Source organism: Anser anser (assembly GCF_964211835.1).
Source record: "Anser anser genome assembly, chromosome: 9".
Lineage (NCBI taxonomy): Eukaryota > Metazoa > Chordata > Aves > Anseriformes > Anatidae > Anser > Anser anser.
Genome location: NC_139729.1, coordinates 2069855 through 2094544, shown reverse-complemented (window position 1 = coordinate 2094544; position 24690 = coordinate 2069855).

Here is a 24690-nt window from a genome sequence, read left to right as displayed (position 1 = left end):
GTGCCCTGGCACCACTGGGGATGCAGTGCGGTGAGTCCAGAGAGTGCACTGGCACCACTGGGGATGCACCTCGGTGAGTCCAGAGAGTGCTCTGGGAACACTGGGGATGCAGTGCAGTGAGTGCAGAGAGTGCACTGGCACCACTGGGGATGCAGTGCAGTGAGTCCAGAGAGTGCACTGGCACCACTGGGGATGCACTGCAGTGAGTCCAGAGAGTGCACTGGCACCACTGGGGATGCAGTGCAGTGAATCCAGAGAGTGCAGAGGCACCACTGTTGATGCAGTGCTGGGACTCCAGAGAGTGCACTGGCACCACTGGGGATGCCGTGCAGTGAGTCCAGAGAGTGCACTGGCACCACTGGTGATGCAGTGCAGTGAGTGCAGAGAGTGCACTGGCACCACTGGGGATGCACTGCAGTGAGTCCAGAGAGTGCACTGGCACCACTGGGGATGCACTGCAGTGAGTCCAGAGAGTGCACTGGCACCACTGGCGATGCAGTACAGTGAGTCCAGAGAGTGCACTGGCACCACTGGGGATGCAGTGCAGTGAGTCCAGAGAGTGCACTGGCACAAAAGGGGATGCACTGCAGTGAGTCCAGAGAGTGCACTGGCACCACTGGGGATGCAGTGCAGTGAGTCCAGAGAGTGCACTGGCACCACTGGGGATGCACTGCAATGAGTCCAGAGAGTGCACTGGCACCCCTGGGGATGCAGTGCAATGAGTCCAGAGAGTGCACTGGCACAAAAGGGGATGCACTGCAGTGAGTCCAGAGAGTACACTGGCACCACTGGGGATGCAGTGCAGTGAGTCCAGAGAATGCACTGGCACCACTGGGGATGCACTGCAGTGAGTCCAGAGAGTACACTGGCACCACTGGGGATGCAGTGCAGTGAGTCCAGAGAGTGCACTGGCACCACTGGGGATGCAGTGCAATGAGTCCAGAGAGTGCACTGGCACCACTGGGGATGCACTGCAATGAGTCGAGAGAATGCACTGGCACTAATGGGGATGCAGTGCAGTGACTAGAAAGAGTGCACTGGCACCGCTGCGGATGCAGTGCAGTGAGTCCAGAGAGTGCCCTGGCACCAATGGTGATGCAGTGCAGTGAGTCCAGAGAGTGCAGTGGCACCACTGGGGATGCAGTGCAGTGAGTCCAGAGAGTGCACTGGCACCACTGGGGATGCACTGCAGTGAGTCCAGAGAGTGCACTGGCACCACTGGGGATGCACTGCAGTGAGTCCAGAGAGTGCTCTGGGAACACTGGGGATGCAGTGCAGTGAGTGCAGAGAGTGCACTGGCACCACTGGGGATGCAGTGCAGTGAGTCCAGAGAGTGCACTGGCACCACTGGGGATGAAGTGCAGTGAGTCCAGAGAGTGCACTGGCACCACTGGGGATGCAATGCAGTGAGTCCAGAGAGTGCAATGGAACCACTGGGGATGCAGTGCAGTGAGTCCAGAGAGTGCCCTGGCACCACTGGGGATGCACTGCAGTGAGTCCAGAAAGTGCACTGGCAACAGTGGGGATGCACTGCAGTGAGACCAAAGAGTGCACTGGCACCGCTGGTGATGAAGTGCAGTGACTCCAGAGAGTACACTGGCACCACTGGGGATGCACTGCAGTGAGTCCAGAGAGTGTACTGGCACCACAGGGGATGCAGTGCAGTGAGTCCAGAGAGTGCAATGGCACCACTGGGGGTGCACCCCGGTGAGTCCAGAGAGTGCACTGGTAGCACTGGGGATGCAGTGCAGTGAGTCCAGAGACTGCACTGGCACCACTGGGGTTTTAGTGCAGTGAGTCCAGAGAGTGCACTGGCACCACTGGGGATGCAGTGCTGTGAGTCCAGAGAGTGCCCTGGCACCACTGGGGATGCAGTGAGTCCAGAGAGTGCACTGGCACCACTGGGGATGCACTGCAGTGACACCAGAGTGTTCTCTGGCACCACTGGGGATGCAGTTTAGTGAGTCCAGAGAGTGCACCGGCTCCAATGGCGATACACTGCAGTGAGTCCAGACAGTGCACTGGCACCACTGCGGATGCAGTGCAGTGAGTCCAGAGAGTGCTCTGGCACCACTGAGCTACACTGCAGTGAGTCCAGTAGTTGCACTGGCACCACTGGGGATGCACTGCAGTGAGTCCAGAGACTACACTGGCACCACTGGGGATGCAATGCAGTGAGTCCAGAGAGTGCACTGGCACCACTGTTGATGCAGTGCAGTGAGTCCAGAGAGTGCACTGGCACCACTGGGGATGCAGTGCAGTGAGTCCAGAGAGTGCACTGGCACCACTGGGGATGCAGTGCAGTGAGTCCAGAGAGTGCACTGGCACTACTGGGGATGCACTGCAGTGAGTCCAGAGATTGCAATGGCACCACTGGGGATGCACTGCAGTGAGTCCAGAGATTGCACTGGCACCACTGGGGATGCACTACAGTGAGTCCAGAGAGTGCACTGGCACCACTGGGGATGCAGTGCAGTGACTCCAGAGAGTGCAGAGGCACCAATGTTGATGCAGTGCTGTGACTCCAGAGAGTGCACTGGCACCACTGGGGATGGAGTGCAGTGAGTCCTGAGAGTGATAAGGCACCAAAACGGATGCACTGCAGTGAGTCCAGAGAGTGCACTGGCACCACTGGGGATGCAGTGCAGTGAGTCCAGAGAGTGCATTGGCACCATTGGGGATGCACTACAGTGAGTCCAGAGAGTGCACTGGCACCACTGGGGATGCAGTGCAGTGACTGCAGAGAGTGCACTGGCACCAGTGCGGAAGCACTGCAGTGAGTGCAGAGAGTGCACTGGCACCAGTGCGGAAGCACTGCAGTGAGTCCAGAGAGTGCACTGGCACCACTGGGGATGCAGTGCAGTGAGTCCAGAGAGTGCACTGGCACCACTGGGGATGCAGTGCAGTGAGTCCAGAGAGTGCACTGGCACCACTGGGGATGCAGTGCAGTGAGTCCAGAGAGTGCACTGGCACCACTGGGGATGCAGCGCAGCGACTACAGAGAGTGCACAGTCTCCACTGGGGATGCAGTGCAGTGAGTCCAGAGAGCACACTGCCACCACTGGTGATGCAGTGAAGTGAGTCCAGAGAGTGCACTGTCAGCACTGGGGATGCAGTGCAGTGAGTCCAGAGAGTGCAGTGGCACCACTGGGGATGCAGTGCAGTGAGTCCAGAGAGTGCACTGGCACCACTGGGGATGCAGTGCAGTGACTCCAGAGAGTGCACTGGCACCACTGGGGATGCAGTGCAGTGAGTCCAGAGAGTGCACTGGCACAAAAGGGGATGCACTGCAGTGAGTCCAGAGAGTGCAATGGCACCACTGGGGATGCAGTGCTGTGAGTCCAGAGAGTGCACTGGCACCACTGGGGATGCACTGCAGTGAGTCCAGAGAGTGCAGTGGCACCACTGGGGATGCAGTGCACTGAGTCCAGAGAGTACACTGGCACAAAAGGGGATGCAGTGCAGTGAGTCCAGAGAGTGCACTGTCAGCAATGGGGATGCGGTGCAGTGACTACAGAGAGTGCACTGGCACCATTGGGGATGCAGTGCAGTGAGTCCAGAGAATGCACTGGCACCACTGGGGATGCAGTGCAGTGACTCGAAAGAGTGCACTGGCACCACTGGGGATGCACTGCAGTGAGTCCGGAGAGTGCCCAGGCACCAATGGTGATGCAGTGCAGTGATCCAGAGAGTGCACTGGAACCACTGGGGATGCAGTGCAGTGAGTCCAGAGAGTGCACTGGCAGCACTGGGGATGCAGTGCAGTGAGACCAGAGAGTGCACTGGCACCACTGGGGATGCACTGCACTGAGTCCATAGAGTGCACTGGCTCCACTGGGGATGCAGTGCAGTGACTCAAGAGAGTGCACAGGCACCACTGGGGATGCAGTGCAGTGAGTCCAGAGAGTGCAATGGCACCAGAGGGGATGCACTGCAGTGATTCCAGAGAGTGCACTGTCACCACTGGTTATGCAGTGCAGTGAGTCCAGAAAGTACACTGGAACCTCAGGGGCTGCACTGCAGTGAGTCCAGAGAGTGCCCTGGCACCACTGGGGATGCAGTGCGGTGAGTCCAGAGAGTGCACTGGCACCACTGGGGATGCACCTCGGTGAGTCCACAGAGTGCTCTGGGAACACTGGGGATGCAGTGCAGTGAGTGCAGAGAGTGCACTGGCACCACTGGGGATGCAGCGCAGTGAGTGCAGAGAGTGCACTGGCACCACTGGGGATGCAGTGCAGTGAGTCCAGAGAGTGCACTGGCACCACTGGGGATGCACTGCAGTGAGTCCAGAGAGTGCACTGGCAGCACTGGGGATGCAGTGCAGTGAATCCAGAGAGTGCAGAGGCACCACTGTTTATGCAGTGCTGGGACTCCAGAGAGTGCACTGGCACCACTGGGGATGCAGTGCAGTGAGTCCAGAGATTACACTGGCACCACTGGTGATGCAGTGCAGTGAGTGCAGAGAGTGCACTGGCACCACTGGGGATGCAGTGCAGTGAGTCCAGAGATTGCACTGGCACCACTGGGGATGCACTACAGTGAGTCCAGAGAGTGCACTGGCACCACTGGGGATGCAGTGCAGTGACTCCAGAGAGTGCAGAGGCACCAATGTTGATGCAGTGCTGTGACTCCAGAGAGTGCACTGGCACCACTGGGGATGGAGTGCAGTGAGTCCTGAGAGTGATAAGGCACCAAAACGGATGCACTGCAGTGAGTCCAGAGAGTGCACTGGCACCACTGGGGATGCAGTGCAGTGAGTCCAGAGAGTGCATTGGCACCATTGGGGATGCACTACAGTGAGTCCAGAGAGTGCACTGGCACCACTGGGGATGCAGTGCAGTGACTGCAGAGAGTGCACTGGCACCAGTGCGGAAGCACTGCAGTGAGTGCAGAGAGTGCACTGGCACCAGTGCGGAAGCACTGCAGTGAGTCCAGAGAGTGCACTGGCACCACTGGGGATGCAGTGCAGTGAGTCCAGAGAGTGCACTGGCACCACTGGGGATGCAGTGCAGTGAGTCCAGAGAGTGCACTGGCACCACTGGGGATGCAGTGCAGTGAGTCCAGAGAGTGCACTGGCACCACTGGGGATGCAGCGCAGCGACTACAGAGAGTGCACAGTCTCCACTGGGGATGCAGTGCAGTGAGTCCAGAGAGCACACTGCCACCACTGGTGATGCAGTGAAGTGAGTCCAGAGAGTGCACTGTCAGCACTGGGGATGCAGTGCAGTGAGTCCAGAGAGTGCAGTGGCACCACTGGGGATGCAGTGCAGTGAGTCCAGAGAGTGCACTGGCACCACTGGGGATGCAGTGCAGTGACTCCAGAGAGTGCACTGGCACCACTGGGGATGCAGTGCAGTGAGTCCAGAGAGTGCACTGGCACAAAAGGGGATGCACTGCAGTGAGTCCAGAGAGTGCAATGGCACCACTGGGGATGCAGTGCTGTGAGTCCAGAGAGTGCACTGGCACCACTGGGGATGCACTGCAGTGAGTCCAGAGAGTGCAGTGGCACCACTGGGGATGCAGTGCACTGAGTCCAGAGAGTACACTGGCACAAAAGGGGATGCAGTGCAGTGAGTCCAGAGAGTGCACTGTCAGCAATGGGGATGCGGTGCAGTGACTACAGAGAGTGCACTGGCACCATTGGGGATGCAGTGCAGTGAGTCCAGAGAATGCACTGGCACCACTGGGGATGCAGTGCAGTGACTCGAAAGAGTGCACTGGCACCACTGGGGATGCACTGCAGTGAGTCCGGAGAGTGCCCAGGCACCAATGGTGATGCAGTGCAGTGATCCAGAGAGTGCACTGGAACCACTGGGGATGCAGTGCAGTGAGTCCAGAGAGTGCACTGGCAGCACTGGGGATGCAGTGCAGTGAGACCAGAGAGTGCACTGGCACCACTGGGGATGCACTGCACTGAGTCCATAGAGTGCACTGGCTCCACTGGGGATGCAGTGCAGTGACTCAAGAGAGTGCACAGGCACCACTGGGGATGCAGTGCAGTGAGTCCAGAGAGTGCAATGGCACCAGAGGGGATGCACTGCAGTGATTCCAGAGAGTGCACTGTCACCACTGGTTATGCAGTGCAGTGAGTCCAGAAAGTACACTGGAACCTCAGGGGCTGCACTGCAGTGAGTCCAGAGAGTGCCCTGGCACCACTGGGGATGCAGTGCGGTGAGTCCAGAGAGTGCACTGGCACCACTGGGGATGCACCTCGGTGAGTCCACAGAGTGCTCTGGGAACACTGGGGATGCAGTGCAGTGAGTGCAGAGAGTGCACTGGCACCACTGGGGATGCAGCGCAGTGAGTGCAGAGAGTGCACTGGCACCACTGGGGATGCAGTGCAGTGAGTCCAGAGAGTGCACTGGCACCACTGGGGATGCACTGCAGTGAGTCCAGAGAGTGCACTGGCAGCACTGGGGATGCAGTGCAGTGAATCCAGAGAGTGCAGAGGCACCACTGTTGATGCAGTGCTGGGACTCCAGAGAGTGCACTGGCACCACTGGGGATGCAGTGCAGTGAGTCCAGAGATTACACTGGCACCACTGGTGATGCAGTGCAGTGAGTGCAGAGAGTGCACTGGCACCACTGGGGATGCAGTGCAGTGAGTCCAGAGATTGCACTGGCACCACTGGGGATGCACTACAGTGAGTCCAGAGAGTGCACTGGCACCACTGGGGATGCAGTGCAGTGACTCCAGAGAGTGCAGAGGCACCAATGTTGATGCAGTGCTGTGACTCCAGAGAGTGCACTGGCACCACTGGGGATGGAGTGCAGTGAGTCCTGAGAGTGATAAGGCACCAAAACGGATGCACTGCAGTGAGTCCAGAGAGTGCACTGGCACCACTGGGGATGCAGTGCAGTGAGTCCAGAGAGTGCATTGGCACCATTGGGGATGCACTACAGTGAGTCCAGAGAGTGCACTGGCACCACTGGGGATGCAGTGCAGTGACTGCAGAGAGTGCACTGGCACCAGTGCGGAAGCACTGCAGTGAGTGCAGAGAGTGCACTGGCACCAGTGCGGAAGCACTGCAGTGAGTCCAGAGAGTGCACTGGCACCACTGGGGATGCAGTGCAGTGAGTCCAGAGAGTGCACTGGCACCACTGGGGATGCAGTGCAGTGAGTCCAGAGAGTGCACTGGCACCACTGGGGATGCAGTGCAGTGAGTCCAGAGAGTGCACTGGCACCACTGGGGATGCAGCGCAGCGACTACAGAGAGTGCACAGTCTCCACTGGGGATGCAGTGCAGTGAGTCCAGAGAGCACACTGCCACCACTGGTGATGCAGTGAAGTGAGTCCAGAGAGTGCACTGTCAGCACTGGGGATGCAGTGCAGTGAGTCCAGAGAGTGCAGTGGCACCACTGGGGATGCAGTGCAGTGAGTCCAGAGAGTGCACTGGCACCACTGGGGATGCAGTGCAGTGACTCCAGAGAGTGCACTGGCACCACTGGAGATGCAGTGCAGTGAGTCCAGAGAGTGCACTGGCACAAAAGGGGATGCACTGCAGTGAGTCCAGAGAGTGCAATGGCACCACTGGGGATGCAGTGCTGTGAGTCCAGAGAGTGCACTGGCACCACTGGGGATGCACTGCAGTGAGTCCAGAGAGTGCAGTGGCACCACTGGGGATGCAGTGCACTGAGTCCAGAGAGTACACTGGCACAAAAGGGGATGCAGTGCAGTGAGTCCAGAGAGTGCACTGTCAGCAATGGGGATGCGGTGCAGTGACTACAGAGAGTGCACTGGCACCATTGGGGATGCACTGCAGTGAGTCCAGAGAATGCACTGGCACCACTGGGGATGCAGTGCAGTGACTCGAAAGAGTGCACTGGCACCACTGGGGATGCACTGCAGTGAGTCCGGAGAGTGCCCAGGCACCAATGGTGATGCAGTGCAGTGATCCAGAGAGTGCACTGGAACCACTGGGGATGCAGTGCAGTGAGTCCAGAGAGTGCACTGGCAGCACTGGGGATGCAGTGCAGTGAGACCAGAGAGTGCACTGGCACCACTGGGGATGCACTGCACTGAGTCCATAGAGTGCACTGGCTCCACTGGGGATGCAGTGCAGTGACTCAAGAGAGTGCACAGGCACCACTGGGGATGCAGTGCAGTGAGTCCAGAGAGTGCAATGGCACCAGAGGGGATGCACTGCAGTGATTCCAGAGAGTGCACTGTCACCACTGGTTATGCAGTGCAGTGAGTCCAGAAAGTACACTGGAACCTCAGGGGCTGCACTGCAGTGAGTCCAGAGAGTGCCCTGGCACCACTGGGGATGCAGTGCGGTGAGTCCAGAGAGTGCACTGGCACCACTGGGGATGCACCTCGGTGAGTCCACAGAGTGCTCTGGGAACACTGGGGATGCAGTGCAGTGAGTGCAGAGAGTGCACTGGCACCACTGGGGATGCAGCGCAGTGAGTGCAGAGAGTGCACTGGCACCACTGGGGATGCAGTGCAGTGAGTCCAGAGAGTGCACTGGCACCACTGGGGATGCACTGCAGTGAGTCCAGAGAGTGCACTGGCAGCACTGGGGATGCAGTGCAGTGAATCCAGAGAGTGCAGAGGCACCACTGTTGATGCAGTGCTGGGACTCCAGAGAGTGCACTGGCACCACTGGGGATGCACTGCAGTGAGTCCAGAGATTACACTGGCACCACTGGTGATGCAGTGCAGTGAGTGCAGAGAGTGCACTGGCACCACTGGGGATGCAGTGCAGTGAGTCCAGAGAGTGCACTGGCACCACTGGGGATGCACTGCAGTGAGTCCAGAGAGTGCACTGGCACCACTGGGGATGCAGTACAGTGAGTCCAGAGAGTGCACTGGCACCACTGGGGATGCAGTGCAGTGAGTCCAGAGAGTGCACTGGCACAAAAGGGGATGCACTGCAGTGAGTCCAGAGAGTGCACTGGCACCACTGGGGATGCAGTGCAGTGAGTCCAGAGAGTGCACTGGCACCACTGGGGATGCACTGCAATGAGTCCAGAGAGTGCACTGGCGCCCCTGGGGATGCAGTGCAATGAGTCCAGAGAGTGCACTGGCACAAAAGGGGATGCACTGCAGTGAGTCCAGAGAGTACACTGGCACCACTGGGGATGCAGTGCAGTGAGTCCAGAGAATGCACTGGCACCACTGGGGATGCACTGCAGTGAGTCCAGAGAGTGCACTGGCACCACTGGGGATGCAGTGCAGTGAGTCCAGAGAGTACACTGGCACCACTGGGGATGCAGTGCAGTGAGTCCAGAGAGTGCACTGGCACCACTGGGGATGCAGTGCAATGAGTCCAGAGAGTGCACTGGCACCACTGGGGATGCACTGCAATGAGTCGAGAGAATGCACTGGCACTAATGGGGATGCAGTGCAGTGACACGAAAGAGTGCACTGGCACCGCTGCGGATGCAGTGCAGTGAGTCCAGAGAGTGCCCTGGCACCAATGGTGATGCAGTGCAGTGAGTCCAGAGAGTGCACTGGCACCACTGGGGATGCACTGCAGTGAGTCAAGAGAGTGCACAGGCACCACTGGGGATGCAGTGCAGTGACTCCAGAGAGTGCACTGGCACCACTGGGGATGCACTGCAGTGAGTCCAGAGAGTGCACTGGCACCACTGGGGATGCACTGCAGTGAGTCAAGAGAGTGCACAGGCACCACTGGGGATGCAGTGCAGTGAGTCCAGAGAGTGCACAGGCACCACTGGTGATGCAGTGCAGTGAGTGCAGAGAGTGCACTGGCACCACTGGGCATGCAGTGCAGTGAGTCCAGAGAATGCACTGGCACCTTGGGGATTCACTGCAATGACTCAAAAGAGTGCACTGGCACCACTGCGGATGCACTGCAGTGAGTCCGGAGAGTGCACTGGCACCAATGGTGATGCACTGCAGTGAGTCCAGAGAGTGCAGTGGCACCACTGGGGATGCACTGCAGTGAGTCCAGAGAGTGCACTGGCACCACTGGGGATGCAGTGCAGTGAGTCCACAGAGTGCACTGGCACCACTGGGGATGCAGTGCAGTGAGTCCAGAGAGTGCACTGGCACCATTGGGGATGCACTGCAGTGATTCCAGAGAGTGCACTGGCACCACTGGGGATTCAGTGCAGTGAGTCCAGAGAGTGCACTGGCACCACTGGGGATGCACTGCAGTGACTCGAAAGAGTGCACTGGCACCACTGCGGATGCACTGCAGTGAGTCCGGAGAGTGCCCTGGCACCAATGGTGATGCAGTGCAGTGACTCCAGAGAGTGCAGAGGCACCAATGTTGATGCAGTGCTGTGACTCCAGAGAGTGCACTGGCACCACTGGGGATGGAGTGCAGTGAGTCCTGAGAGTGATAAGGCACCAAAACGGATGCACTGCAGTGAGTCCAGAGAGTGCACTGGCACCACTGGGGATGCAGTGCAGTGAGTCCAGAGAGTGCATTGGCACCATTGGGGATGCACTACAGTGAGTCCAGAGAGTGCACTGGCACCACTGGGGATGCAGTGCAGTGACTGCAGAGAGTGCACTGGCACCAGTGCGGAAGCACTGCAGTGAGTGCAGAGAGTGCACTGGCACCAGTGCGGAAGCACTGCAGTGAGTCCAGAGAGTGCACTGGCACCACTGGGGATGCAGTGCAGTGAGTCCAGAGAGTGCACTGGCACCACTGGGGATGCAGTGCAGTGAGTCCAGAGAGTGCACTGGCACCACTGGGGATGCAGTGCAGTGAGTCCAGAGAGTGCACTGGCACCACTGGGGATGCAGCGCAGCGACTACAGAGAGTGCACAGTCTCCACTGGGGATGCAGTGCAGTGAGTCCAGAGAGCACACTGCCACCACTGGTGATGCAGTGAAGTGAGTCCAGAGAGTGCACTGTCAGCACTGGGGATGCAGTGCAGTGAGTCCAGAGAGTGCAGTGGCACCACTGGGGATGCAGTGCAGTGAGTCCAGAGAGTGCACTGGCACCACTGGGGATGCAGTGCAGTGACTCCAGAGAGTGCACTGGCACCACTGGAGATGCAGTGCAGTGAGTCCAGAGAGTGCACTGGCACAAAAGGGGATGCACTGCAGTGAGTCCAGAGAGTGCAATGGCACCACTGGGGATGCAGTGCTGTGAGTCCAGAGAGTGCACTGGCACCACTGGGGATGCACTGCAGTGAGTCCAGAGAGTGCAGTGGCACCACTGGGGATGCAGTGCACTGAGTCCAGAGAGTACACTGGCACAAAAGGGGATGCAGTGCAGTGAGTCCAGAGAGTGCACTGTCAGCAATGGGGATGCGGTGCAGTGACTACAGAGAGTGCACTGGCACCATTGGGGATGCACTGCAGTGAGTCCAGAGAATGCACTGGCACCACTGGGGATGCAGTGCAGTGACTCGAAAGAGTGCACTGGCACCACTGGGGATGCACTGCAGTGAGTCCGGAGAGTGCCCAGGCACCAATGGTGATGCAGTGCAGTGATCCAGAGAGTGCACTGGAACCACTGGGGATGCAGTGCAGTGAGTCCAGAGAGTGCACTGGCAGCACTGGGGATGCAGTGCAGTGAGACCAGAGAGTGCACTGGCACCACTGGGGATGCACTGCACTGAGTCCATAGAGTGCACTGGCTCCACTGGGGATGCAGTGCAGTGACTCAAGAGAGTGCACAGGCACCACTGGGGATGCAGTGCAGTGAGTCCAGAGAGTGCAATGGCACCAGAGGGGATGCACTGCAGTGATTCCAGAGAGTGCACTGTCACCACTGGTTATGCAGTGCAGTGAGTCCAGAAAGTACACTGGAACCTCAGGGGCTGCACTGCAGTGAGTCCAGAGAGTGCCCTGGCACCACTGGGGATGCAGTGCGGTGAGTCCAGAGAGTGCACTGGCACCACTGGGGATGCACCTCGGTGAGTCCACAGAGTGCTCTGGGAACACTGGGGATGCAGTGCAGTGAGTGCAGAGAGTGCACTGGCACCACTGGGGATGCAGCGCAGTGAGTGCAGAGAGTGCACTGGCACCACTGGGGATGCAGTGCAGTGAGTCCAGAGAGTGCACTGGCACCACTGGGGATGCAGTGCAGTGAGTCCAGAGAGTGCACTGGCAGCACTGGGGATGCAGTGCAGTGAATCCAGAGAGTGCAGAGGCACCACTGTTGATGCAGTGCTGGGACTCCAGAGAGTGCACTGGCACCACTGGGGATGCACTGCAGTGAGTCCAGAGATTACACTGGCACCACTGGTGATGCAGTGCAGTGAGTGCAGAGAGTGCACTGGCACCACTGGGGATGCAGTGCAGTGAGTCCAGAGAGTGCACTGGCACCACTGGGGATGCACTGCAGTGAGTCCAGAGAGTGCACTGGCACCACTGGGGATGCAGTACAGTGAGTCCAGAGAGTGCACTGGCACCACTGGGGATGCAGTGCAGTGAGTCCAGAGAGTGCACTGGCACAAAAGGGGATGCACTGCAGTGAGTCCAGAGAGTGCACTGGCACCACTGGGGATGCAGTGCAGTGAGTCCAGAGAGTGCACTGGCACCACTGGGGATGCACTGCAATGAGTCCAGAGAGTGCACTGGCGCCCCTGGGGATGCAGTGCAATGAGTCCAGAGAGTGCACTGGCACAAAAGGGGATGCACTGCAGTGAGTCCAGAGAGTACACTGGCACCACTGGGGATGCAGTGCAGTGAGTCCAGAGAATGCACTGGCACCACTGGGGATGCACTGCAGTGAGTCCAGAGAGTGCACTGGCACCACTGGGGATGCAGTGCAGTGAGTCCAGAGAGTACACTGGCACCACTGGGGATGCAGTGCAGTGAGTCCAGAGAGTGCACTGGCACCACTGGGGATGCAGTGCAATGAGTCCAGAGAGTGCACTGGCACCACTGGGGATGCACTGCAATGAGTCGAGAGAATGCACTGGCACTAATGGGGATGCAGTGCAGTGACACGAAAGAGTGCACTGGCACCGCTGCGGATGCAGTGCAGTGAGTCCAGAGAGTGCCCTGGCACCAATGGTGATGCAGTGCAGTGAGTCCAGAGAGTGCACTGGCACCACTGGGGATGCACTGCAGTGAGTCAAGAGAGTGCACAGGCACCACTGGGGATGCAGTGCAGTGACTCCAGAGAGTGCACTGGCACCACTGGGGATGCACTGCAGAGAGTCCAGAGAGTGCACTGGCACCACTGGGGATGCACTGCAGTGAGTCAAGAGAGTGCACAGGCACCACTGGGGATGCAGTGCAGTGAGTCCAGAGAGAGCACAGGCACCACTGGTGATGCAGTGCAGTGAGTGCAGAGAGTGCACTGGCACCACTGGGGATGCAGTGCAGTGAGTCCAGAGAATGCACTGGCACCTTGGGGATTCACTGCAATGACTCAAAAGAGTGCACTGGCACCACTGCGGATGCACTGCAGTGAGTCCGGAGAGTGCACTGGCACCAATGGTGATGCACTGCAGTGAGTCCAGAGAGTGCAGTGGCACCACTGGGGATGCAGTGCAGTGAGTCCAGAGAGTGCACTGGCACCACTGGGGATGCAGTGCAGTGAGTCCACAGAGTGCACTGGCACCACTGGGGATGCAGTGCAGTGAGTCCAGAGAGTGCACTGGCACCATTGGGGATGCACTGCAGTGATTCCAGAGAGTGCACTGGCACCACTGGGGATTCAGTGCAGTGAGTCCAGAGAGTGCACTGGCACCACTGGGGATGCACTGCAGTGACTCGAAAGAGTGCACTGGCACCACTGCGGATGCACTGCAGTGAGTCCGGAGAGTGCCCTGGCACCAATGGTGATGCAGTGCAGTGAGTCCTGAGAGTGCTCTGGCACCACTGGGGATGCAGTGCAGTGAGTCCTGAGAGTGCACTGGCACCACTGGGGATGCAATGCAGTGAGTCCAGAGAGTGCACTGGCACCACTGGGGATGAAGTGCAGTGAGTCCAGAGAGTGCACTGGCACCACTGGGGATGCAGTGCAGTGTGTCCAGAGATTGCACTGGCACCAGTGGGGATGCAGTGCAGTGAGTCCAGAGAGTGCACTGGCACCACTGGGGATGCACTGCAGTGAGTCCAGAGAGTGCACTGGCAGCACTGGGGATGCAGTGCAGTTGAGTCCAGAGAGTGCACTGGCACCTTGGGGATGCAGTGCAGTGAGTCCAGAGAGTGCACTGGCACCATTGGGATGCAGTGCAGTGAGTCCAGAGAGTGCACTGGCACCACTGGGGATACACTGCAGTGAGTCCAGAGAGTGCACTGGCACCACTGGGGACGCAGTGCAGTGACTACAGAGAGTGCACTGGCACCATTGGGGATGCAGTGCAGTGAGTCCAGAGAGTGCACTGGCACCAGTGGGAATGCACTGCAGTGGGTCCAGAGAGTGCACTGGCACCACTGGGGATGCAGTGCAGTGAGTCCAGAGAGTGCACTGGCACCACTGGGGATGCAGTGCAGTGAGTGCAGAGAGTGCACTGGCACAACAGGGGATGCACTGCAATGACTCAAAAGAGTGCACTGGCACCACTGCGGATGCACTGCAGTGAGTCCGGAGAGTGCACTGGCACCAATGGTGATGCAGTGCAGTGAGTCCAGAGAGTGCAGTGGCACCACTGGGGATGCAGTGCAGTGAGTCCAGAGAGTGCACTGGCACCACTGGGGATGCAGTGCAGTGAGTCCACAGAGTGCACTGGCACCACTGGGGATGCAGTGCAGTGAGTCCAGAGAGTGCACTGGCACCACTGGGGATGCACTGCAGTGATTCCAGAGAGTGCACTGGCACCACTGGGGATTCAGTGCAGTGAGTCCAGAGAGTGCACTGGCACCACTGGGGATGCACTTCAGCGACTCGAAAGAGTGCACTGGCACCACTGGGGATGCACTGCAGTGAGTCCGGAGAGTGCCCTGGCACCAATGGTGATGCAGTGCAGTGAGTCCTGAGAGTGCTCTGGCACCACTGGGGATGCAGTGCAGTGAGTCCAGAGAGTGCACTGGCACCACTGGGGATGCAATGCAGTGAGTCCAGAGAGTGCACTGGCACCACTGGGGATGAAGTGCAGTGAGTCCAGAGAGTGCACTGGCACCACTGGGGATGCAGTGCAGTGTGTCCAGAGAGTGCACTGGCACCAGTGGGGATGCAGTGCAGTGAGTCCAGAGAGTGCACTGGCACCACTGGGGATGCACTGCAGTGAGTCCAGAGAGTGCACTGGCAGCACTGGGGATGCAGTGCAGTTGAGTCCAGAGAGTGCACTGGCACCTTGGGGATGCAGTGCAGTGAGTCCAGAGAGTGCACTGGCACCACTGGGATGCAGTGCAGTGAGTCCAGAGAGTGCACTGGCACCACTGGGGATACACTGCAGTGAGTCCAGAGAGTGCACTGGCACCACTGGGGACGCAGTGCAGTGACTACAGAGAGTGCACTGGCACCATTGGGGATGCACTGCAGTGAGTCCAGAGAGTGCACTGGCACCAGTGGGGATGCACTGCAGTGGGTCCAGAGAGTGCACTGGCACCACTGGGGATGCAGTGCAGTGAGTCCAGAGAGTGCACTGGCACCACTGGGGATGCAGTGCAGTGAGTGTAGAGAGTGCACTGGCACAACAGGGGATGCACTGCAGTGACTCCAGAAAGTGCACTGGCACCACTGGGGATGCACTGCAGTGAGTCCAGAGAGTGCACTGGCACCGCTGGTGATGCAGTGCAGTGAGTCCAGCGAGTACACTGGCACCACTGGGGATGCACTGCAGTGAGTCCAGAGAGTGTACTGGCACCACAGGGGATGCAGTGCAGTGAGTCCAGAGAGTGCACTGGCACCACTGGGGATGCAGTGCAGTGAGTCCAGAGACTGCACTGGCACCACTGGGGATGCACTTCAGTGAGTCCAGAGAGTGCACTGGCACCAATGGGGATGCAGTGCAGTGAGTCCAGAGACTACACTGGCACCACTGGGGATGCAGTGCAGTGAGTCCAGAGAGTGCACTGGCACCACTGGGGATGCACTGCCGTGAGTCCAGAGAGTGCACTGGCACCACTGGGGATGCAGTGCAGTGAGTCCAGAGAGTGCACTGGCACCAGTGGGGATGCACTGCAGTGGGTCCAGAGAGTGCACTGGCACCACTGGGGATGCAGTGCAGTGAGTCCAGAGAGTGCACTGGCACCACTGGGGATGCAGTGCAGTGAGTGTAGAGAGTGCACTGGCACAACAGGGGATGCACTGCAGTGACTCCAGAAAGTGCACTGGCACCACTGGGGATGCACTGCAGTGAGTCCAGAGAGTGCACTGGCACCGCTGGTGATGCAGTGCAGTGAGTCCAGCGAGTACACTGGCACCACTGGGGATGCACTGCAGTGAGTCCAGAGAGTGTACTGGCACCACAGGGGATGCAGTGCAGTGAGTCCAGAGAGTGCACTGGCACCACTGGGGATGCAGTGCAGTGAGTCCAGAGACTGCACTGGCACCACTGGGGATGCACTTCAGTGAGTCCAGAGAGTGCACTGGCACCAATGGGGATGCAGTGCAGTGAGTCCAGAGACTACACTGGCACCACTGGGGATGCAGTGCAGTGAGTCCAGAGAGTGCACTGGCACCACTGGGGATGCACTGCCGTGAGTCCAGAGAGTGCACTGGCACCACTGGGGATGCAGTGCAGTGAGTCCAGAGAGTGCACTGGCACCACTGGGGATGCACTGCAAAGAGCTCAGAGAGTGCACTGGCACCACTGGGGATGCAGTGCAGTGAGTCCAGAGAGTGCACTGGCACCACTGGGGATGCAGTGCAGTGAGTCCAGAGAGTGCACTGGCACCACTGGGGATGCACTGCAGTGAGTCCAGAGAGTGCAGTGGCACCATTGGGGATGCAGTGCACTGAGTTCAGAGAGTGCACTGGCACCACTGGGGATGCAGTGCACTGAGTCCAGAGAGTGCACTGGCACCACTGGGGATGCAGTGCAGTGAGTCCTGAGAGTGCAAAGGCACCACAAGGGATGCACTGCAGTGAGTCCAGAGAGTGCACTGGCACCACTGGGGATGCAGTGCAGTGAGTCCAGAGAGTGCACTGGCACCACTGGGGATGCACTACAGTGAGTCCAGAGAGTGCACTGGCACCACTTGGGATGCAGTGCAGTGACTCCAGAGAGTGCAGAGGCACCACTGTTGATGCAGTGCAGTGAGTGCAGAGAGTGCACTGGCACCAGTGCGGAAGCACTGCAGTGAGTCCAGAGAGTGCACTGGCACCACTGGGGATGCACTGCAGTGAGTCCAGAGAGTGCACTGGCACAACTGGGGATGCAGTGCAGTGAGTCCAGAGAGTGCACTGGCACCACTGGGGATGCACTGCAGTGAGTCCAGAGAGTGCACTAGCACCAATGGGATGCAGTGCAGTGAGTCCAGAGATTGCACTGGCGCCACTGGGGATGCAGTGCAGTGACTTCAGAGAGTGCACTGGCACCACTGGGGATGCACTGCAGTGAGTCCAGAGAGTGCACTGGCACCACTGGGGATGCAGTGCAGTGACTCCAGAGAGTGCACTGGCAACACTGGGGATGCACTGCAGTGAGTCCAGAGAGTGCACTGGCACCACTGGGGATGCAGTGCAGTGAGTCCAGAGAGTGCACTGGCACCACTGGGGATGCACTGCAGTGAGTCCAGAGAGTGCAGTGGCACCACTGGGGATGCAGTGCACTGAGTCCAGAGAGTACACTGGCTCCACTGGTGATGCAGTGCAGTGAGTCCAGAGAGTGCACTGTTAGCACTGGGGATGCAGTGCAGTGAGTCCAGAGAGTGCACTGGCACCACTGGGATGCAGTGCAGTGAGTCCAGAGAGTGCACTGGCACCACTGGGGATACACTGCAGTGAGTCCAGAGAGTGCACTGGCACCACTGGGGACGCAGTGCAGTGACTACAGAGAGTGCACTGGCACCATTGGGGATGCAGTGCACTGAGTCCAGAGAGTGCACTGGCACCAGTGGGGATGCACTGCAGTGGGTCCAGAGAGTGCAAAGGCACCACTGGGGATGCAGTGCAGTGAGTCCAGAGAGTGCACTGGCACCACTGGAGATGCAGTGCAGTGAGTGCAGAGAGTGCACTGGCACAACAGGGGATGCACTGCAATGACTCAAAAGAGTGCACTGGCACCACTGCGGATGCACTGCAGTGAGTCCGGAGAGTGCACTGGCACCAATGGTGATGCAGTGCAGTGAGTCCAGAGAGTGCAGTGGCACCACTGGGGATGCAGTGCAGTGAGTCCAGAGAGTGCACTGGCACCACTGGGGATGCAGTGCAGTGAGTCCACAGAGTGCACTGGCACCACTGGGGATGCAGTGCAGTGAGTCCAGAGAGTGCACTGGCACCACTGGGGATGCACTGCAGTGATTCCAGAGAGTGCACTGGCACCACTGGGGATTCAGTGCAGTGAGTCCAGAGAGTGCACTGGCACCACTGGGGATGCACTGCAGTGACTCGAAAGAGTGCACTGGCACCACTGCGGATGCACTGCAGTGAGTCCGGAGAGTGCCCTGGCACCAATGGTGATGCAGTGCAGTGAGTCCTGAGAGTGCTCTGGCACCACTGGGGATGCAGTGCAGTGAGTCCAGAGAGTGCACTGGCACCACTGGGGATGCAATGCAGTGAGTCCAGAGAGTGCACTGGCACCACTGGGGATGAAGTGCAGTGAGTCCAGAGAGTGCACTGGCACCACTGGGGATGCAGTGCAGTGTGTCCAGAGAGTGCACTGGCACCACTGGGGATGCAGTGCAGTGAGTCCAGAGAGTGCACTGGCACCACTGGGGATGCACTGCAGTGAGTCCAGAGAGTGCACTGGCAGCACTGGGGATGCAGTGCAGTTGAGTCCAGAGAGTGCACTGGCACCTTGGGGATGCAGTGCAGTGAGTCCAGAGAGTGCACTGGCACCACTGGGATGCAGTGCAGTGAGTCCAGAGAGTGCACTGGCACCACTGGGGATACAGTGCAGTGAGTCCAGAGAGTGCACTGGCACCACTGGGGACGCAGTGCAGTGACTACAGAGAGTGCACTGGCACCATTGGGGATGCAGTGCACTGAGTCCAGAGAGTGCACTGGCACCAGTGGGGATGCAGTGCACTGAGTTCAGAGAGTGCACTGGCACCACTGGGGATGGAGTGCACTGAGTCCAGAGAGTGCACTGGCACCACTGGGGATGCAGTGCAGTGAGTCCTGAGAGTGCACTGGCACAACAGGGGATGCACTGCAGTGACTCCAGAAAGTGCACTGGCACCACTGGGGATGCACTGCAGTGAGTCCAGAGAGTGTACTGGCACCACAGGGGATGCAGTGCAGTGAGTCCGGAGAGTGCCCTGGCACCAATGGTGATGCAGTGCAGTGAGTCCTGAGAGTGCTCTGGCACCACTGGGGATGCAGTGCAGTGAGTCCAGAGAGTGCACTGGCACCACTGGGGATGCAATGCAGTGAGTCCAGAGAGTGCACTGGCACCACTGGGGATGAAGTGCAGTGAGTCCAGAGAGTGCACTGGCACCACTGGGGATGCAGTGCAGTGTGTCCAGAGAGTGCACTGGCACCAGTGGGGATGCAGTGCAGTGAGTCCAGAGAGTGCACTGGCACCACTGGGGATGCACTGCAGTGAGTCCAGAGAGTGCACTGGCAGCACTGGGGATGCAGTGCAGTTGAGTCCAGAGAGTGCACTGGCACCTTGGGGATGCAGTGCAGTGAGTCCAGAGAGTGCACTGGCACCACTGGGATGCAGTGCAGTGAGTCCAGAGAGTGCACTGGCACCACTGGGGATACACTGCAGTGAGTCCAGAGAGTGCACTGGCACCACTGGGGACGCAGTGCAGTGACTACAGAGAGTGCACTGGCACCATTGGGGATGCACTGCAGTGAGTCCAGAGAGTGCACTGGCACCAGTGGGGATGCACTGCAGTGGGTCCAGAGAGTGCACTGGCACCACTGGGGATGCAGTGCAGTGAGTCCAGAGAGTGCACTGGCACCACTGGGGATGCAGTGCAGTGAGTGTAGAGAGTGCACTGGCACAACAGGGGATGCACTGCAGTGACTCCAGAAAGTGCACTGGCACCACTGGGGATGCACTGCAGTGAGTCCAGAGAGTGCACTGGCACCGCTGGTGATGCAGTGCAGTGAGTCCAGCGAGTACACTGGCACCACTGGGGATGCACTGCAGTGAGTCCAGAGAGTGTACTGGCACCACAGGGGATGCAGTGCAGTGAGTCCAGAGAGTGCACTGGCACCACTGGGGATGCAGTGCAGTGAGTCCAGAGACTGCACTGGCACCACTGGGGATGCACTTCAGTGAGTCCAGAGAGTGCACTGGCACCAATGGGGATGCAGTGCAGTGAGTCCAGAGACTACACTGGCACCACTGGGGATGCAGTGCAGTGAGTCCAGAGAGTGCACTGGCACCACTGGGGATGCACTGCCGTGAGTCCAGAGAGTGCACTGGCACCACTGGGGATGCAGTGCAGTGAGTCCAGAGAGTGCACTGGCACCAGTGGGGATGCACTGCAGTGGGTCCAGAGAGTGCACTGGCACCACTGGGGATGCAGTGCAGTGAGTCCAGAGAGTGCACTGGCACCACTGGGGATGCAGTGCAGTGAGTGTAGAGAGTGCACTGGCACAACAGGGGATGCACTGCAGTGACTCCAGAAAGTGCACTGGCACCACTGGGGATGCACTGCAGTGAGTCCAGAGAGTGCACTGGCACCGCTGGTGATGCAGTGCAGTGAGTCCAGCGAGTACACTGGCACCACTGGGGATGCACTGCAGTGAGTCCAGAGAGTGTACTGGCACCACAGGGGATGCAGTGCAGTGAGTCCAGAGAGTGCACTGGCACCACTGGGGATGCAGTGCAGTGAGTCCAGAGACTGCACTGGCACCACTGGGGATGCACTTCAGTGAGTCCAGAGAGTGCACTGGCACCAATGGGGATGCAGTGCAGTGAGTCCAGAGACTACACTGGCACCACTGGGGATGCAGTGCAGTGAGTCCAGAGAGTGCACTGGCACCACTGGGGATGCACTGCCGTGAGTCCAGAGAGTGCACTGGCACCACTGGGGATGCAGTGCAGTGAGTCCAGAGAGTGCACTGGCACCACTGGGGATGCACTGCAAAGAGCTCAGAGAGTGCACTGGCACCACTGGTGATGCAGTGCAGTGAGTCCAGAGCGTGCACTGGCACCACTGGGGATGCAGTGCAGTGAGTCCAGAGAGTGCACTGGCACCACTGGGGATGCACTGCAGTGAGTCCAGAGAGTGCAGTGGCACCATTGGGGATGCAGTGCACTGAGTTCAGAGAGTGCACTGGCACCACTGGGGATGCAGTGCACTGAGTCCAGAGAGTGCACTGGCACCACTGGGGATGCAGTGCAGTGAGTCCTGAGAGTGCAAAGGCACCACAAGGGATGCACTGCAGTGAGTCCAGAGAGTGCACTGGCACCACTGGGGATGCAGTGCAGTGAGTCCAGAGAGTGCACTGGCACCACTGGGGATGCACTACAGTGAGTCCAGAGAGTGCACTGGCACCACTTGGGATGCAGTGCAGTGACTCCAGAGAGTGCAGAGGCACCACTGTTGATGCAGTGCAGTGTGTGCAGAGAGTGCACTGGCACCAGTGCGGAAGCACTGCAGTGAGTCCAGAGAGTGCACTGGCACCACTGGGGATGCACTGCAGTGAGTCCAGAGAGTGCACTGGCACAACTGGGGATGCAGTGCAGTGAGTCCAGAGAGTGCACTGGCACCACTGGGGATGCACTGCAGTGAGTCCAGAGAGTGCACTAGCACCAATGGGATGCAGTGCAGTGAGTCCAGAGATTGCACTGGCGCCACTGGGGATGCAGTGCAGTGACTTCAGAGAGTGCACTGGCACCACTGGGGATGCACTGCAGTGAGTCCAGAGAGTGCACTGGCACCACTGGGGATGCAGTGCAGTGACTCCAGAGAGTGCACTGGCAACACTGGGGATGCACTGCAGTGAGTCCAGAGAGTGCACTGGCACCACTGGGGATGCAGTGCAGTGAGTCCAGAGAGTGCACTGGCACCACTGGGGATGCACTGCAGTGAGTCCAGAGAGTGCAGTGGCACCACTGGGGATGCAGTGCACTGAGTCCAGAGAGTACACTGGCTCCACTGGTGATGCAGTGCAGTGAGTCCAGAGAGTGCACTGTTAGCACTGGGGATGCAGTGCAGTGAGTCCAGAGAGTGCACTGGCACCACTGGGATGCAGTGCAGTGAGTCCAGAGAGTGCACTGGCACCACTGGGGATACACTGCAGTGAGTCCAGAGAGTGCACTGGCACCACTGGGGACGCAGTGCAGTGACTACAGAGAGTGCACTGGCACCATTGGGGATGCAGTGCACTGAGTCCAGAGAGTGCACTGGCACCAGTGGGGATGCACTGCAGTGGGTCCAGAGAGTGCAAAGGCACCACTGGGGATGCAGTGCAGTGAGTCCAGAGAGTGCACTGGCACCACTGGAGATGCAGTGCAGTGAGTGCAGAGAGTGCACTGGCACAACAGGGGATGCACTGCAATGACTCAAAAGAGTGCACTGGCACCACTGCGGATGCACTGCAGTGAGTCCGGAGAGTGCACTGGCACCAATGGTGATGCAGTGCAGTGAGTCCAGAGAGTGCAGTGGCACCACTGGGGATGCAGTGCAGTGAGTCCAGAGAGTGCACTGGCACCACTGGGGATGCAGTGCAGTGAGTCCACAGAGTGCACTGGCACCACTGGGGATGCAGTGCAGTGAGTCCAGAGAGTGCACTGGCACCACTGGGGATGCACTGCAGTGATTCCAGAGAGTGCACTGGCACCACTGGGGATTCAGTGCAGTGAGTCCAGAGAGTGCACTGGCACCACTGGGGATGCACTGCAGTGACTCGAAAGAGTGCACTGGCACCACTGCGGATGCACTGCAGTGAGTCCGGAGAGTGCCCTGGCACCAATGGTGATGCAGTGCAGTGAGTCCTGAGAGTGCTCTGGCACCACTGGGGATGCAGTGCAGTGAGTCCAGAGAGTGCACTGGCACCACTGGGGATGCAATGCAGTGAGTCCAGAGAGTGCACTGGCACCACTGGGGATGAAGTGCAGTGAGTCCAGAGAGTGCACTGGCACCACTGGGGATGCAGTGCAGTGTGTCCAGAGAGTGCACTGGCACCACTGGGGATGCAGTGCAGTGAGTCCAGAGAGTGCACTGGCACCACTGGGGATGCACTGCAGTGAGTCCAGAGAGTGCACTGGCAGCACTGGGGATGCAGTGCAGTTGAGTCCAGAGAGTGCACTGGCACCTTGGGGATGCAGTGCAGTGAGTCCAGAGAGTGCACTGGCACCACTGGGATGCAGTGCAGTGAGTCCAGAGAGTGCACTGGCACCACTGGGGATACACTGCAGTGAGTCCAGAGAGTGCACTGGCACCACTGGGGACGCAGTGCAGTGACTACAGAGAGTGCACTGGCACCATTGGGGATGCAGTGCACTGAGTCCAGAGAGTGCACTGGCACCAGTGGGGATGCAGTGCACTGAGTTCAGAGAGTGCACTGGCACCACTGGGGATGGAGTGCACTGAGTCCAGAGAGTGCACTGGCACCACTGGGGATGCAGTGCAGTGAGTCCTGAGAGTGCACTGGCACAACAGGGGATGCACTGCAGTGACTCCAGAAAGTGCACTGGCACCACTGGGGATGCACTGCAGTGAGTCCAGAGAGTGCACTGGCACCGCTGGTGATGCAGTGCAGTGAGTCCAGAGAGTACACTGGCACCACTGGGGATGCACTGCAGTGAGTCCAGAGAGTGTACTGGCACCACAGGGGATGCAGTGCAGTGAGTCCAGAGAGTGCACTGGCACCACTGGGGATGCAGTGCAGTGAGTCCAGAGAGTACACTGGCACCACTGGGGATGCAGTGCAGTGAGTCCACAGAGAGCACTGGCTCCACTGGGGATGCACTTCAGTGACTCCAGAGAGTGCACTGGCACCACTGGGGATGCAGTGCAGTGAGTCCAGAGAGTGCACTGGCACCACTGGGGATGCACTGCAGTGAGTCCAGAGAGTGCACTGGCACCACTGGGGATGCAGTGCAGTGAGTCCAGAGAGTGCACTGGCACCACTGGGGATGCACTGCAAAGAGCTCAGAGAGTGCACTGGCACCACTGGGGATGCAGTGCAGTGAGTCCAGAGAGTGCACTGGCACCACTGGGGATGCAGTGCAGTGAGTCCAGAGAGTGCACTGGCACCACTGGGGATGCACTGCAGTGAGTCCAGAGAGTGCAGTGGCACCATTGGGGATGCAGTGCACTGAGTTCAGAGAGTGCACTGGCACCACTGGGGATGCAGTGCACTGAGTCCAGAGAGTGCACTGGCACCACTGGGGATGCAGTGCAGTGAGTCCTGAGAGTGCAAAGGCACCACAAGGGATGCACTGCAGTGAGTCCAGAGAGTGCACTGGCACCACTGGGGATGCAGTGCAGTGAGTCCAGAGAGTGCACTGGCACCACTGGGGATGCACTGCAGTGAGTCCAGAGAGTGCACTGGCACCACTGGGGATGCAGTGCAGTGACTCCAGAGAGTGCACTGGCACCACTGTTGATGCAGTGCAGTGAGTGCAGAGAGTGCACTGGCACCAGTGCGGAAGCACTGCAGTGAGTCCAGAGAGTGCACTGGCACCACAGGTGATGCACTGCAGTGAGTCCAGAGAGTGCACTGGCACCACTGGGGATGCAGTGCAGTGAGTCCAGAGAGTGCACTGGCACCAATGGGGATGCACTGC